The sequence below is a fragment of the Camelus ferus genome, chromosome 10 (assembly GCF_009834535.1).
Source record: "Camelus ferus isolate YT-003-E chromosome 10, BCGSAC_Cfer_1.0, whole genome shotgun sequence".
Classification (NCBI taxonomy): domain Eukaryota; kingdom Metazoa; phylum Chordata; class Mammalia; order Artiodactyla; family Camelidae; genus Camelus; species Camelus ferus.
Genome location: NC_045705.1, coordinates 43,915,133 through 43,932,179, shown reverse-complemented (window position 1 = coordinate 43,932,179; position 17,047 = coordinate 43,915,133). Strand labels below are relative to the sequence as shown.

At 45.1% G+C, this 17,047-nt stretch overlaps 1 protein-coding gene across 4 annotated transcripts in view; it reads left to right on the top strand.

Moving 5' to 3' along the window:
- The window catches only part of NELL1 (neural EGFL like 1), a 748,929-nt gene that overhangs the window by 54,059 nt on the left and 677,823 nt on the right, over window positions 1-17,047 (top strand). The window contains exon 1 of one of the 4 annotated variants that reach the window (XM_032488860.1): window positions 5,642-5,703. The exons of 2 other annotated variants lie outside the window; for them this stretch is intronic. The gene's annotated coding sequence lies outside the window, so the exon portion shown is untranslated. Of the gene's footprint in view, window positions 1-5,641; window positions 5,785-17,047 lie in introns of those variants that run through there. One more of the 4 variants, XM_032488859.1, reaches the window with a different exon arrangement.

The window sequence follows — 17,047 nt, the reverse complement described above, 5'->3', positions numbered from 1 at the left end:
TGAAACGCAACAGCAGACCTTAAAGTATTCAATACTTTTTTTTTTTTAAATGACTTCATTTGTTAAGGGAAAAAACAAAACAAAACAAAACAACAAACAATCTAACTCATTTTCCCAAGCTTTCCCTTTTCTGGGGCAAATCTAATTACCATTTGCCAACACCAGCATCTAAGTGTTACTGATGTGTATGCATGGTAAAAAGGGTTTTCATGTGTGTAGCAAAGAGACAGGACGCACAGCGGTTCTGTGGTTTGGGACGGGGAGGGAGCTTGCCTGTACTTACAGCACCTGGGCCTCCATTCGGTCAGCCATCATGTCTTCTTACACAGATGAAAGAGGGGGTTTAATGCGAGAGTTGAGAAATTCCAGTATCTCCTGTACCATCAGTGAAAGGTTTAGCCTGGTGTACACTGTAGCTGTAATGTTCTTAAGTGTGTTTGACTCAGCCTTTTGGTTGACTTGACTAGTGTGGCCAGTTTAAATCTCTGCTTCTCAGGATGTTCCTAGGATGCCCCTGATCAGCTGCATTTAGGGTTGTGTTTGGAGAACTCTGGAAACACGTGGGTACACGCTGCTGTTGGCACACATGCAGATTAGTCTCATGTCCTAGCTCACAAGTCCCTAGACTTGACCCAATGAGTGTTAAGTAGATCTAGTGCGTGTTGGCCTTTATGTGCCCTCACAGGCTGGGGTGGGAGAAGAAGGGAGGTGGAGAGTGGGAGGGAACAGCCAGCCAATGGAGGAGAGAGGGATCGATGGGGGCCCATGGGGATGGAAGTCAGCTCCCAGAGCCACCAGACAAGACCTTGAGATTTGCCCCTTGGGCTCCTTGGACTTGAAATCCCGAGAGATCTTGTTTTTAGGCACTGTTGCTGTTGGTATACATGTGGCTGGTTTGGTCATCTTTTATCTTTCTTCTTAGTTTCTTTTTGCCCCTAAACCTGAACTTTGGTGTCTCATCTCACTTGACAGTGTCTTAAAGATTTAAATGCTGCTGCCAGATTCCCAGGCCTTATTTAGCCTCTTTGAAATACCAGATCCGAAGGAAGGAAGGTTCAGGCCAACCTCCAAATGGGCATCTCCTTGGAGTGCCAAACACTGCTACTGAGTGCTGTCCTGAGGGGATAAAAAGGAGCTCTTTCTCATGAGTGTTCAAGCTGCTGCCTTATTTATCTACCCAAGATTCAGACTCACCTTGCTGTCCACACTGCAAGCGTGTCTGGCTTATGTGTATGTGTGTATGTGGTGGAGCCGTGTTGGAAGAACTGTATTTGTCAATTGCACCTAACCACCTTTGTGTTCCCTGAGGTCATGAAGTGTCACTTGATGGCGAAGTGCATTTAATGCAACATGGCATAAGGTGAAAAACTGTGACTAAACTCATCTCCTCAGAAACCACAGTCTCAATGTAATAGCCATTCACTGGGCTTCCGACTGGTTCTGGTGGGTATCAGAAATCACAATTCAAAACCACCTCGTGTCTTGGAGTATCTGGGCGAAGATGCAAAAAAAATAAGACTTTGCAATTTTGCAGAATAATTCTGATCTGCACAGTATACACAGGAAAACAACGTATGCGGAAGCTTTGGCATTCTGGTTTTCCTGATGATGCCAGGTTTCGTTTTCTTGAGGAGCGTTAGAAATGTTTTCTAGCCTCAGTTTCATCTTAGACTTGTTTGTCAAGCTCCACAGACAAACCCACAAGTTTGGAAGTTTGGCAAATTGCTCCACCAGGAGGTCGAAATCTCGGTTTTTCAAGTTCTAGGCAAGCAGTGACTTTAAACTGTCTTTTTGCTCTTACATATTTTGAAACAAACTCTGGGGGAAAAATGTATTTGGAAGGAAACTTGGAAGCCAGCTGGTTTTATATGTGTGGTAGAACAAGATGCTCAGAGATACGCTTTAAAAAATGAACCCTCGAAACTTGAAGTCTGACATCTCCGGGGCTTTGTGATAAATGCTGATGGTTGTGCAAATTCCTTTCCTTTCTTTTTCGCATTTGTTTCTTTGAAAGGCTGACCAGAGCCTGAATTTTGGAGCATCCTGGCAGTCTTTGCTGGGAAGAGGAAACTTCTCGAAAGAGAACCTTGCGGGTGCTTTCAGTATCTTGCCAGGTGGGTGCAATCACCTGAATGATTTTTAAGATGTAAAGTCACATACTTTGCCCACTAGTCTGAGGTTCTGATTGTGTCTCTTTTGTTTGATGTGTTAGTTCAAGTCAGTTTCACAGCAAGCAGAGTACCCTTTGGTTTTTGATTTGTTCCATAATTGTTTAGAAATATCCTTGTTAAGAGACAAAGTAAACATGGTTTCAGGTGCTGTGCTGAAGGCAGGAATTGTGGGGTGGTGGGAGGGAGACGGGGAAGAGGGGAGAAGGCACGTGGTCCTTCTTTGAGATAAAAGCCCGTCCCAGAAACAAAGGCTGTTGGAATACAAAAGCTCTTTGTACACAGAGCACGTCTGCTGTTACGGATGAACCCCCTCCGATGGCTGCTATCAAACTTGTCATATTTTATTCATGAGTTGTGGTGTGCCTGGGTGAAATAAGAAAAGCAAAGCTCCAAATCATAATTGTGGCATAGAAAAAGATAAAACAGTTATTACTGTGACATTTCTGAAGAATTCTTAAATCTCTCCAATAGCTCATTTGAAAAAGTTGCACGGCACGATGGGGTGTGTGGCACGTCCCTGTGCTGGCTGGGGCTCCTGGGCTCAATTACAGCCCGACCCACACCAACGGACTCTAGGCATCCAGTGAATAAGAGCATAATTAAGGAGAGGGCTACCGGGTGGTTACACATAAATAGAAACGCTGACAGGCATCTTTGCGTGTATCACGCTCACATTATTACTCTGTGGTTGATCAAAATATTGCCTCCTTGGTTTTCATTTTTTTGTTTTTATAGATGGTGGGGGCTGGATTGTGTGGTCTGCCGGACGTGGGGAGACGTGGGGGTACGGTGGCAGGGAAAGCCCACTTAAAAGTACACCTTACTCCCTCTTGATGTTGTGGGACAGCAACAAAGAGTTTAGGGAAGGAGCTCTCGGTTTCCATCATGAATTTGACAAAGTGAGCCAAGGCACTTTGGAAAAGAGATAAGTCAACTTTATGAGAAAAAAATGCTGCTTTTCCACGGGCTTCCCTCTACTGCCCCAGGGCTTGGGTGCTCCTCGTTTATTCGGAGACACCTCTCAACCCACGCCATCCTTATGCGTGTGGCCTCCCCCGCACTGGTCCAAAGTATTTATGGATTCAGTGTGAGATCTTTCCTCCCTCAGGATTTATTTTCGTCGTCCTGGATCCTCGCCACCTGTTCACACTCCTGGATTGTAAGTGACTTAAGAAAACTGGTGAGAGAAAGCCTTCCTGACATCGACTCCATGCGTGCCCAACTTGTATGGTGTCGCCTGTCCCTGGCATGCAGATGGGGAAGAAAGTGACGGTGACAGACATTTTCAAACACTGTTCACGTAGATGATTACATGTATTCATCATGCAGATCCTGTGATATAAGTATTATCGTCATATGAGTCACCATTTAATGGAGGAGCACTTGAGTTTCAGGGCATTGAATGACCTGATACTCAGGTGTTATGTGCCAGGACTGATGGTGGATCCCAGATCTTCTGATCCCAAATTCAGCTTCAACACAAGGCAGTGTTTCCCAGCCTTTTTCACGTCACGGCAGCTGAGGAAAATGGCTATATTTGTACATCACTCTGGGGAAAAGACAAGAGGCTGGTTTTTTTTTTTTTTTTTTTTTTTTTTTTTTTTTTTTACCAAAAGTGCTCTTTCTGGCCACACCAAGGGCTGAGAGGGTGCAAACCTCAGTGATACCTGTTACCCAGGTCCCAGCACCTGCATCTGTGGTGCCAGAAAGGAGCAAGGAGAGCAGGGAATGGAAGGTTTGTGTGAGGCTTGGATGTATATGGATTGTGTGGTCCCAGTACACACTAGCGCCATGCTGGGGGGAGGCTGCAATCCCAGATGCATGGGGGGTCAGCCAGGTCACTGCTGAATGGGTGCACGAGCAAGGGAACTCAGCCAGCTGCTTGACATGGCGCAGTGCCCCGCATCTCCTCAGTGCTGGCATTCACTGCATTGTTACCTGTCGGAATGTGGGCCCTGTTGCTAGGTTTTTTTTATTTTTCACTGGAGGTCTGGATCTTGATATGAAATCTGGGAATTCTTATACTGTATTCCACTGATCCTAAGACACCCACACATTCATGATTTCATAGTTATGTGAGACATGGGCTTATGATCAATGGTGTCTCAAAGTCATAACTGAGAGCTTTTTGTTTTCTTTTTATGGTGTGTAAAATAATGGTGTATCTTGTAATCTGTGGCACCTTGGACTTGTGGCAATGTGGTTTGTGGATTGGGAGAGCAGTGGAGGGCACTGGGGGCTAAACCAACATGCTAGTGCTGCATCTGGCCTGAGGCTGGTCAGTTTACCACTTTGGACCTGGAGCCAGGACACAACGCAGGAGCCAGTTCTCAGCTGTGGCTGCTCCTCACAATCATTGGAGATACTTAAACAAATAAATTGCAATGCTAGCTCCACCCAGACTGCTTTCCTGAATCCCCTGGGGTGAGATATATTAAAGGAGAAGGCCCCACCTGCTTAGGTGTTTATGAACCACAGGTGTCATGGCAAAGGAGAGACACACTGTGATCAGTCCTCAGGGCTTGGCAGAGGTCTCCCCAGCAATTGGCTTTTAGTTGCATATTTCGTGCACAAGCTAGCCAAAGTATCCTTTTTAATATTTCCTTTAAATGGAAGATCTCACAATCATTAGAACACTGTCTGACCTACTGGTGTGTGCTGGGGACAGGGCAAGCTTGAGAGTGTAGCTTCTTGGACTTCTGCTTTGAATCTTGCTGTTTTCCAATGTGTAACTTTGGAAAATCCTTTCTCTCTCAGTCTTTGAGTAACTGGCTAGAGAAAAATCTTTTGTTTTGAACCTTTCTCTCTAAAGCTCGCTTACATCATGGTTAATCAGCAAGCGTTAACTGTGAGTCTGTGATGCTGCGCTGTGCTAGCCAGGGTGCTGGGTCCTGATCGTGCAGGAGGAATAGAAAGAAGACGCTCTGCCCTTGGGGGGCCTTGGTCCAGGCGCAGCGGGGAGAGAACCAGAAATACATCATATTCATTCATTCAACAAATTTTTATTGTGCACCCATGTGATAGGTGCTGTTCTGGGTGTTGGAGGTGTAGCAGAGAAAAGACAAAATCTGAGATCATGAAGCTTCAGTTCCAGCGGAGGTGAGCAATCCCAGTGGACAAGCGTACTCATCAGTCAGTAACCATAGTCATGTATACTACAAAGGAAGTGAAACAACAATTGTCAGAGGGATTCGAGGCGGTGAGCTGCCCCAACTGGAAGAAGGCCGGAGGAGCCGACATGGAGCAAAACAGCACTTTATTGCAGTACAAGCAGGTGGCGGGCGGCGGCGGCACGTTCCCCGAGTTCAACAAGATGGCGCTGTGCGGGTGTGGCGCACTTGTCCTTTTTACGTATATTCTGCCCGCGCATGCGCATTGTTTATAATGCTGACTCACGCTACTGGCGCATGCGTATATTTACTCCTTACCAGGTGCAGGCTATTCTGAGCTTGAGGCTGGGCCCCACGGCCTACTGGCTTAAGGCTGCCGACAGCAATACTGAAGAGAGACAGAAGGAAAGAATTGACTTGAGGTAGGAGTTTTGGGGATTATTGCTTCCTTGCGCAGGTGGTATTTGAGCCGATGCCTGAATGAAGAAGTCAACCATGCAAAGGTAATAATGTTATTCCCGATCACTTACATTCTTAACAATGAACACTTTTTACGTGCTAGGCGCTGCTGTAAATTCTTTATCTTTGCTAACTCATTTAATCCTGAAGTAATCCATAATAATCCTACAAAGGAGATGGGTATTATGAGCCCCACTTTACAGAAAGGAAAAAAGGGGCACTTGGAGGTGTAAATCACTTGGCCAAGGTTAGGTCCAGTAAGTAGCAAAGCTGAGAATTGAGCCGGGGCTGTTTTGCTCCGGAGCTGACATATTGGGAACAGCTGATATAAATACCCTGGGCTCAAACAAATTTAAGGGGCACGAGGATGGCCAGTGTGGGTGGAGGGGCCAGAGGCGGTCAGAGGGCGTGGCCAAGGGCTGAAGTAAAAGCTTGGCCTTTGTTTCAGCCCCAGCAGCAGAAGCAAGTCATGCAGGGTCTTTCAGCCCCTTGTAAGGACTTAGAGTCTTATTTAAATTTCATTGCCCAGTGTGGTAGGCTGAGAAATGACTGCCTCCCGCCCCACCAGAGATATCCATGTCCTAATCCGCAGAAACCTGTGAATATGTTACTTTACTTGACAAAAAGGTCTTTGCAGATGTAATTAAGTAAAGGATCTTCAGGTGGGGAGATGAGCCCGGCTTACCCAGGTGGGCTGAATATAATCACAAGCGTCTGCATAAGACGGAAACAGGAAGGTCCGTCAGAGAGAGAAGATGATGTGAAGATGGAAGCGGGGAGAGGTGGTAAGACGCTACAAAGCTGACTTTGAAGGTTAACATGGGGATGTGAACCAAGGAATGCTGGAAGAAGCAAGGTACATGGATTCTCCCCTAGAGCTTTTGGAGGGGGAGCAGCCCTGCCAACACCTTAGTTTTGGTTTGGTGAAACTCATTTCAGACTTTTGACTTCCAGAACCGTAAGATAGTAAGCTTGTGTTGTTTAAAGCTACAAAGCTTGCAGTAATTTGTTGAAGCAGCCATAGAAAATTAATACAGGCAGCTTTTTGAGGATTTAAAGTAAGGGGTTGAGATGATTGATAGGATGTGATTTAAGTTTGAAAAGGATTTTCTTGATTCCCAGTTGCTTCATGAGAGAAAGTCAGGAAAAGAGGGGAGGAGAGGGGAGTAGGGGAAGGCACAAGTGGAAACAAGCTGGCATTTGGCGGCTGCTGCAGTGTTATAGTCGAGGAAGGAGGGTCTCCGTGGGGATGGAGGTGAAGCTCAGGGCTTGCGGGTGGATGTGTTTTGAGTTCCCCTGCTAGTTAGAGAGCAGGCAGAGGAGGACTTGAAGGAGTCTTAAGATGGCCGGGGAGGTAGGGGGAGAACCAGCAGGATGCAGTGCCAGAAAGACAGAATGCTTTGAAAAGGAGGGAGAGGACGACTGTTGGGAGGTGGCTGAGAGGTCAGTAGGCTGAGGATAGAGGCCTGGCCATTGAACTTGGTAAGATGCAGGATGTTAAGATGTGTCACAATGGGTGGTACTGGTCAGTGGAGCTGCATATGCTGGCTGGATGTCTCTCCCCAGACCGAGTTTGTCTTATGCATGGTGACACAGAGCCAGCCACAGACAACACACTCCACAAACAGGCGTTTGAATGGGTGAGTGGAAGTGTCAGGGGAAAACCACCCTGAACTGGGGCTCCAGGGCTTCACGGAGTTGGAGGAGTTGGGTTGGGCCTCCAGAGATGGGCGGGCTTTGCATAGGCATGGAGAAGGCGACTGGGGCTCCAGGTGGGAGGAGTTGAGATTGCATTCCTGCCTTGGGAACTTTTCACCAAGCCCAGCACGGCCCCAGGCATGGCACATGCTCTGCACTTCCAGGGCTCACCTGCGGCCCCAAGGCGCTTGCCCAAGGATCTCGTGGTGGGGGTAGTTCAGGGAGCCGAAATGGTTATCTGTTGGCTAAGTCAGATCATACCCAGGTGGAAAAGATTGTCTGGAAACCTACCAGGCCCCCTTTGAGATGAACTATCGCAAAGATGCTATTTCATACACTGAAGGAGTAATTTACTGAAAACTGACCCTGTGTTCTTACCCTAGGACACAACAGAGCCGAATTATTTGCAACAATGATCAAAGACCAGTTTCCCCCCAAATCAACATTTTCCTTTCTTTAAAAAAGCCTCAGTAAATGGGGATTGTAATTTGAGCCCTTGGTTGTAGATCTCATTTGGGAGGGTTGTCATGGGAAATTGGTGGAGAAGGATCCAGGAGCCAGATAGCAGTTGGTTTTGAGTTTGGGCAAGCTGCATTTCCAACGATTCGTTTTAAGGGTGACATTAATGTTTGATAAGATTGGAATAAAAGCCTCTCAAGAGGAGGTCAGTTTTCAAAGGAGTATAGCAGGTCTGCCAGAAACCACACCCAGAGCCCCTTTCTGCACACGTGCCCACATTTCTTGGAGCTTCTGCTCAAAGCCTGGAGTTTCAGGTGTCCAGAAAGCCATACTGCCCTGCCTCACAGGATTGAGAGTCCAGTAACTGCACATTTTCCTCAGAAAGCAGACACCCTGTGGCCAATGAAGATACAAAAATAGTGTGGGAGACCTCCCCAGCAGTGACTCTGGAACTAATTAGCTAACAAGGCTTGTAATTAGATTAACGCACGTGATCTAAGAGCCAATGATGTGCTGTTCGGGGCAGCAGACATAAAGACTCTGAAAAGAAACCATTCCACTGAGGAATTCTAAATTTTTATCCTTGGAAAATACTCAAGACACTTGAAATAACAGCACAGAACCTTCTCCAGCAGCCACGCTGGCAAGGATGGGCCACGGCCGGTGGTCAGTATCAGGCTTGGAGGAGGGCGGTGCTGAGCAGGGAGGGTACCTTATCCATCACTTAGTTCCTGCTGGCTTACCTGAGGCTGATGCTGCTTTATGATTTCTCTCTGTTGTGGAATAGATACATATTTTTTGCTCTTTCCCATAGCATAGAGAGGCCCTCCCGTATTACTTTCTTGGCATATGTAGTGACCAGGCCTGCCCTAACCTAATTGGCCAATTACTTCTGGAAGGACCCCCTGTAGCTTCCCTGTCTTTTTCCTTTGGCTTACTTGGAGAGAAAGAAATTGCACACTTGAAGCTTGCCTAGCTCTCTCCCTCCCCAGGGGCAGACTCCTGCAATGGAGAGCCCCCACTACCCCCTAGTGTGGAGTCCTACCCCTCACTTCTGACCACCGGAACCCCAAGAAAGCAGATTTTACCTCTCACCCTCCCCTCATTCCCTACTTCTCATTCATTCCTTCACCTCTGTCTGAGGCACTGCTGCCTTGTGGATCCCTGAGTGCTGAATTTGTATGGTTTCTGGGCTGAAACATCTGTGAGGCCACCAAAGTCGTTTCTCACTGGGTCTCTGACAGTTTGCTAATTCATAGGATTTTGGTCAGCGCGGCTTGTGCTGAAGTTGGACCGATTTCCCAGTTGGACTGATTTCCCAGACATTAATCCGCAAAACCAATTAAATTACTTGCATGTGAGAGGAAAGACAATTTCATTGGGAATACTTTCCTGTGGTCTGACACTTAGCTTTGCAGGCTGTGAGCTTGTAAAGGGCGCTTTCTAGCCTGATGAGCAGGGAAGCTTGGATTTCTGATAGAAAAGTTAGGTGATTAAGATACCTTAAGTCAAACACATGCTTGGAGCTGTTTGCCTATCACTGTGAGGAGATGCGCAGTGTCCCTTGCAGCTGGGAAAAGAAATAGCCAGCAGCGTTTTCTAGCAGGCAGAAACACAGGCTTAACTGGAAGAGAGTTGCTTTCTGCTTCTCTATGCTGCAACTGTCTCTGCCCACAAAGCCACGGGAGCTTACCTTTGAAACATGAGCTGTTCACCCTCATAATTGCTCCATCCTCTAATTTAATGAAAACCCATTAAACCGAAACAATAATTAAAATGAGACATCATCTCTGTAGGAGGTTTGCATATTAAAATCACTGCATTTCAATGCGGGCAGATTTTATTCCTGAACAGCGTTGGAAGCAACGTGTAAAAATGATTTATCATGAATAATCATAAATTAGAGAGCTTGGCGGTTGAACATGATGCCCTACTGTTTACTGTTGAGTTTGAGTAGATGTGGCAAGGTCAAGGCCAGAGCAGCACTGAAAATACTCCTCTTAAGTCTAAGCATCAGGACTGTGCGCAAAAGAGAGCGCATTATAATTGGGTCAGGCTACTGCTCCAAACTTTTTAAGCAGAGTAGAGAATGCACCCTCCATATATGGGGTAGCTTAGGGTTTTGGAGAAGGAGTGTCCCTTAGATAGGGGAGACCTGGCATTGGAGTGGAGAAGTTTAGTGATTCTTGTCTGAGGATTTGGGAAGTCTTGCAGAAGTATACAGAAGAAGCTGAAAAATTGGCGTTAGAAGTCATGTCTCTGCTACTTGCTGGCAGTGGGATCTTGGGCAAGGCACTTAACTCCACAAGCCAGAGATTTCTTATCCATAAAGTGAGGTGGTTAGTACCTCCCCCAATGGGTTATTATGAATATGAAGTGTGATGGTGTGTGTGAATACGTTGGCAGTGTTAAAGCATGCAGATTTCTGAGCCTTCAGCCTGAGTGCTGAACCGCTGCCCTGCCCTGCCCCTTATAAGGGGGATCAGGTCTCTGAGGGGCAGCTCTCTGGTCCTGCTCCAGGTTATTCTAGCCCAGTGTTGCCTCCTGGGCGTGCCCACTTTTCTTTTATGCCTGTGGACTGAACAATGGAATAGTCTCCGTTCATTTCTGTTTGTGTCTTTATTACTAGATTCTTAGCCCCTAAAAGATGTCTCTCAGTTTTACGTTCATAGTGCCTGGTTCAGAAGAGGGCTTAGTAAAGGTCTTGAAGGTGAAGAGTTAATGAGTGAATGATGAGATGGCTGGGGGAGTAGTTTGCAGAGGGCAGGGACAAGGACTGTCCTCGTGTCTTTTATAACAACCCAGAGTATCCCATGCTGGGGAACATGCCTGTACTTGCACAGCCTTCTGTGTGTCTTCATATCCCACGTGGTGGGCATACCTCTGTGTCCTTGGACTCTTGACTGTCGGTGTGGATTAAAGTGACACCTGAGATGGCTTGACTGTCAGTTATTGCCAGAATACACCTCAGTCCCATCAGCCTGAGCTGTCATGGGCTGGGGGTCCCTGTTGAAATGGTCTAGCAGGTGATTCTGGGAGCTGACTGGTCCCCTGCCCTAAGCAGTGGAGTGGTAGTCTGTGGGAAGCCACATCTTGGTTGAGGCTGGCTGGAGGGAGACGGGCGCTTTCACTGATTCAAAGAGACACAGTTGCATGATTGAAAACAAGGTGACTGGGGCTTACTTTTCTTCTCTTGTAGGGTGCCCTTTTTGCTTCTCCCTCATTTCTAGAATGTGCTCTTATATTTTAGCATAAAATTGATTTTTCCTTAAAATAATTATCAGAGAAGATCTGGAAAATTCAGGTATGTGAAAAGAAGAAAAACATCACCCAGGTTAGCTCCCAGTGCGAACACTTTGAAGGCTGTTTCTATCTTTCTGCTCTCCATCAGTAAATAAAATTTTTATATACCTGATACAATGTTGTACATAAAGTTATGTCTGACATTATTGCCTAGGAATTTCCTATGTTATTCTAATACCTTTGATATTACTGTGTTGTCCTATGTGATTTTCCATTGGGTGTATACAGTTTAATTTATAACCATTCCCTGGATAGCTTTGCTATATGATGCAGTCTTCCTCAGTTTTAATGAGATGTAACTAGCATATAACATTGTGTGTATATATAAAACAATGATTTGATGTATGTATACTGCAAAATGATTAGGTCATTACGTTAACATCCATCAACTTTCATAGTTAAATAATTTTTTTTCTTGTGATGAGGACTTTTAAGATCTGCTCTCTTCTCAACTTGCAAATATGCAATACAGTATTAAACTACAATCACCAGGCTGTTCATTACATCCCTGGAACTTATCTTATAAGTGCAGGTTTGTAGCTTATACAGTGCAATCTTCAATTAAAGTCTTTTCATCAGACCTTTCCCTTTTGTTCTCCTGTCCTGTGATTCAGATAGAGCTGGCGTCCATGCTTTATCCTCTATCTCTGTTTTGAGGCATCCAACTGAGATGGGGGTGGAAGGATGAGGATGAGGGGGGAGACTTGAGGAAGGGTAGGTTATGGTGCCAATGTAGGGGGGCATCCTAAAGAGGAGTGATCATTTTGCTAACTTCTTAGTGAAAAGGCGATACATTGATTTTCCTTAACTGATATTTTAAAATGTTTATAAGAGCTCAGCTCCTCCACTATGCCGATCTAATTAGGAAAATTATGGAGGCACCTGAATTGCTTCTGATGGAGTCACATAGTAATTACAAAAAATTGATTGATACCATGTGTCACAGGGTTCTTTGGGTTTTGTCCCCGAATGGAGGAATTAGGGGTGCTCAGCTGATTTTTTTTCTTAGGCAGCTCATTATTTTAATGTACTTTATTCTCAGCAGGTTGGGGTTATAGTTGAGAGTCTCTGGTAAACCTCCTTTGTTGTATTGTGTTCAAGACTGGAGTCAAGATATGTTAATTACTAATGCAGAAAACACTTGTTGAGGTTCTACCTCGTGCCAGGCACCAATGCTGAGTGTGAGTATCCGTTGATAAACTGTTCATCATGGAATTTAGTCTTTTGGGGCATGATCGCTATTAATGAAATGATGACGTGTAATGACTAGACACATAAAGCCTTGATATTTACAAGAAGTATAATGAAAACAATGGAGGGAATCTGAGTTGGCCTGGGCTGGTCCCCACAGAAGAGGGAAAAATGAGAGGTCGCTACAGGTGGGAATGTACCAAGGTGGGGAGGGAGGAACACTGCACTGGGAAGAAGGGATGGGAGGCTTGTGTGGCTGGAGTGCAGGATAAGGGGGTGGGAGAGAGGAAAAACAGGAAGATGAAAACGGAAGCAGGGTTGCCAGGTAAATACCATGGATGTCATGATCAACTCTGCTGGGGCAAGACTCAACTTGGTCTCCAGTCACGTGCCGTGGGACCCTAGACAAGCCATAAAACTTCTCTGTGCCTCAGTTTCTTTACCTGTAAAATGGGAGGATGTTATTTAGCTCATAGGGATTATACAAATAGATTGTATATGTTTCCTGAGTGAATACGGTGTCAGGCACTGGGTATATGATGGTGACTTGTCCCTTTTCCGCATGCACCGAGCACTGAGGTCATACGTATGGGCTGACAACAGATGCAGCGCAGTGAGGGTAGCATGTGGATCCAGCCTGCCAGGTTGGAAGCTTAGAGCCATGGATTCCTAGTCTGGTGTCTACTAGAAAGTCACTTAAATTCTGTAAGCCTTAGTTTTCTCATCTGTAAAGTAGGAAAAAGTGATAGTAGTTACTCCCAAGATGATTGTAAGATGATACATGCAGAGCAGTTAACCTTGCATTTGGCCCCATAATGAGCTGTACACCTGTATGCTTTTTATCACTCTGGCTTCTGGAGCTAATGGAGGCTTCTTGAATTGTCATTGTGAACTTGGTGGAGCTAGAAATCCCTTACACACATTAAGTGGGAGTCTCCTGGTGTCGCTACTACTTTGTGCTTGTGATTCCTGCTGCTTTGAAGGTGCTTGGATCAATAACATCTGAAGTGCTCAGAGAAGGGCCGCAGGACCTGACAGCGGGAGGTGAGCCTCCCTCCCCACAGTGGGAATCGCCCTGCGGACCGTTGGCAGCTCTGAAATGGCAAATTTCCTCTGTTCTTAGAAATGAAAAGACGATTGTCATCTCATATTAGCAAATGTTGCTTTATCCCTTGGGGCCAATCTTTAACCAGAAGCTTAGGTGGGACGCAGGCTGGAAGGATGCGCGCCTTGTCTCTGTCAAGATTCTCCTGTGTTGAGGTTCTTGGTGTAAACACGCTGTGATTATGAAGACGTGGCCTGAACTCGCCGTCAGTCAATGCTGAGGCGGGCTGCCCTGGGGTGTTGGTTTTGTCCTATTTCTGGCTGCTGCTGCCATTGCTTCCCTGACCCACTGATCAGTGGAGAGTTCTCTCCAGTATGAGGTTGAAGAGATGGTTTCCTGCTGGACTTCTAGTGAGAGAGGCTTGCGGAGAAAGACAAGTGCCAGGATAGTGGAAAACACATGGGTGTTCACAGCCTCATAGTGTTCCTGCAGGGAGTGCCCTCTTCTCTCCTTTCTTCCGCCTGGTAAATGCTTACTCATCTTTACTGACTCAGGCTCAAAGTCACATCCTGTGCGATGTCATTCCCAGCCTCCCCGAGTCCCTTCCTTCCTGTGTGCCTTGTCCTACTCTACCTGTTGTCACCAGGTAGCTGTCTTGCTTACATAACTGTGTTTGATGGCAGAAACTGTATTTTTACTTTTTCTCTGGTGCCTGGCACAGAGTTAACACAGGTACCTGTTGACAACGAAAATCACCACCCTCCTCATCCTATTAAGTCAGGGAGAAGGGAAATGAAGTTGCTTCTATATTAGGCAGAGAAGAGCATGTGAACACCGTCATTTTAATTTCTCTCCTCGACTCCTCAACCTCCTCCCTTCACCCAACACTTTTTTTTTAATCTGATGCTTAATCATCACATTAGCATTTTTAGTCTTTCTTTAAAATTGGCCAGGTAGAGCCATTTCATCCCAGGAAGGAAAAAGCACTTAACCCTTGCTGCTGAGTTAGCACTTTTAACTAGATCATGTAAAACTTCTTTGAGTATTTGGAACAGCGTTCTTCTTTTTTTTTTTTTTTTTTTCCCTCTTTTAGTGTAAAATGTTCACTAAGGGGTGGTTGTGTGGAAAATTACCTTGATGCAGCGGTAGTCTCTAAGTGTACTCTCAGAGGTCACTAAACAGAAAGCCTCACAGGTAGACCAGATTTTTCAGAAGCTTGAAATGTGTGGCTTATCAAATCAATGAAAAATACCCAGAAGGAAGCAGGGGAAGGGGAGTGGGCCAGGGGACAGGTCGGGGGAGGGGAGAAGGATGGGCGACCCCATTGGGTTACTGAGTTATGCCTTGTTGCTAGTTTTCAGTCTTTCTCTCTCTGCCCCATCAGCTTCCTCTCTGATGCTGTGGCTACGTGGACGGGAGCTGAGGTTATTTAAAAAAAAGGGAGTTTTAAAAAAAAAAGGGGGGGGTGGTTCAGCGGGTGGGGAGGTTACCTAGTGCCAATGCACTTTCTCTGTTGGAGAGACTCAGGCAAGTGCTTCTGGCCACAGCTGTAGTCCACCAGTTAATTCCATGAGCAGCGATGGGTTTTATTAGCATTTCTCAGACAGAGTACATGTGGGGCCAGAATGGGAATGGAATGGGTGTCAAAGATGGCTGTAGGATAAGGATGACATAGCTCTATTTTTTTTTTAACATTTTTTTATTGATTTATAATCATTTTACAATCTGTCAAATTCCAGTGTTCAGTATAATTTTTCAGTCATACATGGACATATACACACTAATTGTCACATTTTTTTCTCTGTGAGCTACCATAAGATTTTGTGTATATTTCCCATATAGCTCTATTCTGAAGGTGACATTTGTACACTATGACTTGGTCCTCCCATCTCATTCTAAGTGACACTCTTTATTCAGTTTTTTAATCTGAACATACTTATGTTTCATTTATTGGATCTACATTTAATACCTTTCACAGGTTTCTAACTTGCGATCTATATTTAACACTTCCTATGAGTTTTCTCCATCCCACTTGTCTTTCTCGTTCTTTTCTAGCAGACTTGAGTATTCTCAATACAGCAAACACATGTTATAAGTGTTACATATAGAAGTGCAGTGTTCACTGTAGGTTCTCATTAACTGGTTTTCATTGGTTGCTCTATTAACTTCAGGGGAAAAAAAACGCTACTGTAAAGTATGTGACATTCACTATTTTCAGTAATAGACAACTTGATGTTTATGTTGATTGGGAAAATCAGAAAAATTACAGAACCTGATATAGATGGAAAATACCCTCTTTACCCTCTTGCTGTGTGGCTAGGAGCAGAGTAAAGTGATTCACAGAAATGAAATGATGAAACTAGAAAAGAACTTGGAGATCATAGAGTTCCATCCTCTCAATTTCCTGATGCGGTGTGTGAGGCTCAGAGAGGTCAATCTTATCCCAGGTCACACAGCTTAGTTATCAGCAGAAATGAGTAGTCTTCAGTTCCTTGAACGCTGGTCCCAGTTACTGCCTCTATATTGTAAGAAGTCGTAGGATTACTTAGGTTCTTTTAGTGGCTGAATTATGGTAAACAGTTATTTCGAAAGAGCTTTTTTGAAAGAGAATGTATATAAAGTCTCAATTTATCAAAATAGATTTTTTTTACATTTCACTCTGAGTGCTAATGGGGTCTCTTTACTTCAATGTGCCAATCACTTATAATGAGCAATAAGAAAAGCCAGCAAAAGAAATGTTCAGCTTTCTAGGAGGGTTGAGTGAACAGAAGTCTGGCTGGATTGGATTAATGACTGTTAGCTGGGGTGGCTTACAAGGAGAAGTAGGCTGAACTGGCACTGAAAATCATTTTAAGTTGATCAGCACTGGCACTTAAGAAATACCTATGTACCTCCTACTTTTTCAAAAGGTAACATACTACTTTCTGACTATAATATTTGTGGCTACTTGAAGTAACAATATAAATGACATAAGTGGAAAATACGTTAGTTAATTGATCCAATAAATCTTTTTTGGTTGTCTGCTTCCTGCCAGCCACTAAGAACTGGGGATACAACAATGAATAAGTAAGTATGCCTACTCTCGTGGAGTTTATAGTATGGTGGGGAAAGAAAGAAAATACGGTAAGAAACAAAAACCAACATTGTGATATGTGATGTAAGGAAGTAATTGATCACAATGTATAGACTGTGATGAGTGGTATGGAGAAACTAACCCAGGTGGCCTGCGTTGGAGGGAGTGAGCAGGAGGTTGCATTTGCAGTGAGAGCTGCAGGAGAGGAAGGCAAGAGTCAGCTGATGTGTGACCACGCAGGTCATGCTAAAGAGCCTGATTTTATCCTGGAAGCAATGGGAAGCCAGTGGAAGCTTTTAAGCAGGAGACAGAAGTGATTCTGACTTCTGCTTTAAGAAGAGCACTTTGGCTGCTGTGATGGAGAATGGAAAAGGGAAGGCAGTATGGCAGCAGGGAGACCGGTTGGGGAGCTGTTGGAGCGATGATGGCAGCTTGGACAGGAGTTCTAAGAGTGGAGTTGGGAAGAAATGAACAGATACCAGACATGGATGCCCTCATGACGTGCTCTTAGATTGAATACAGAGGGTGGAGGAAAAGA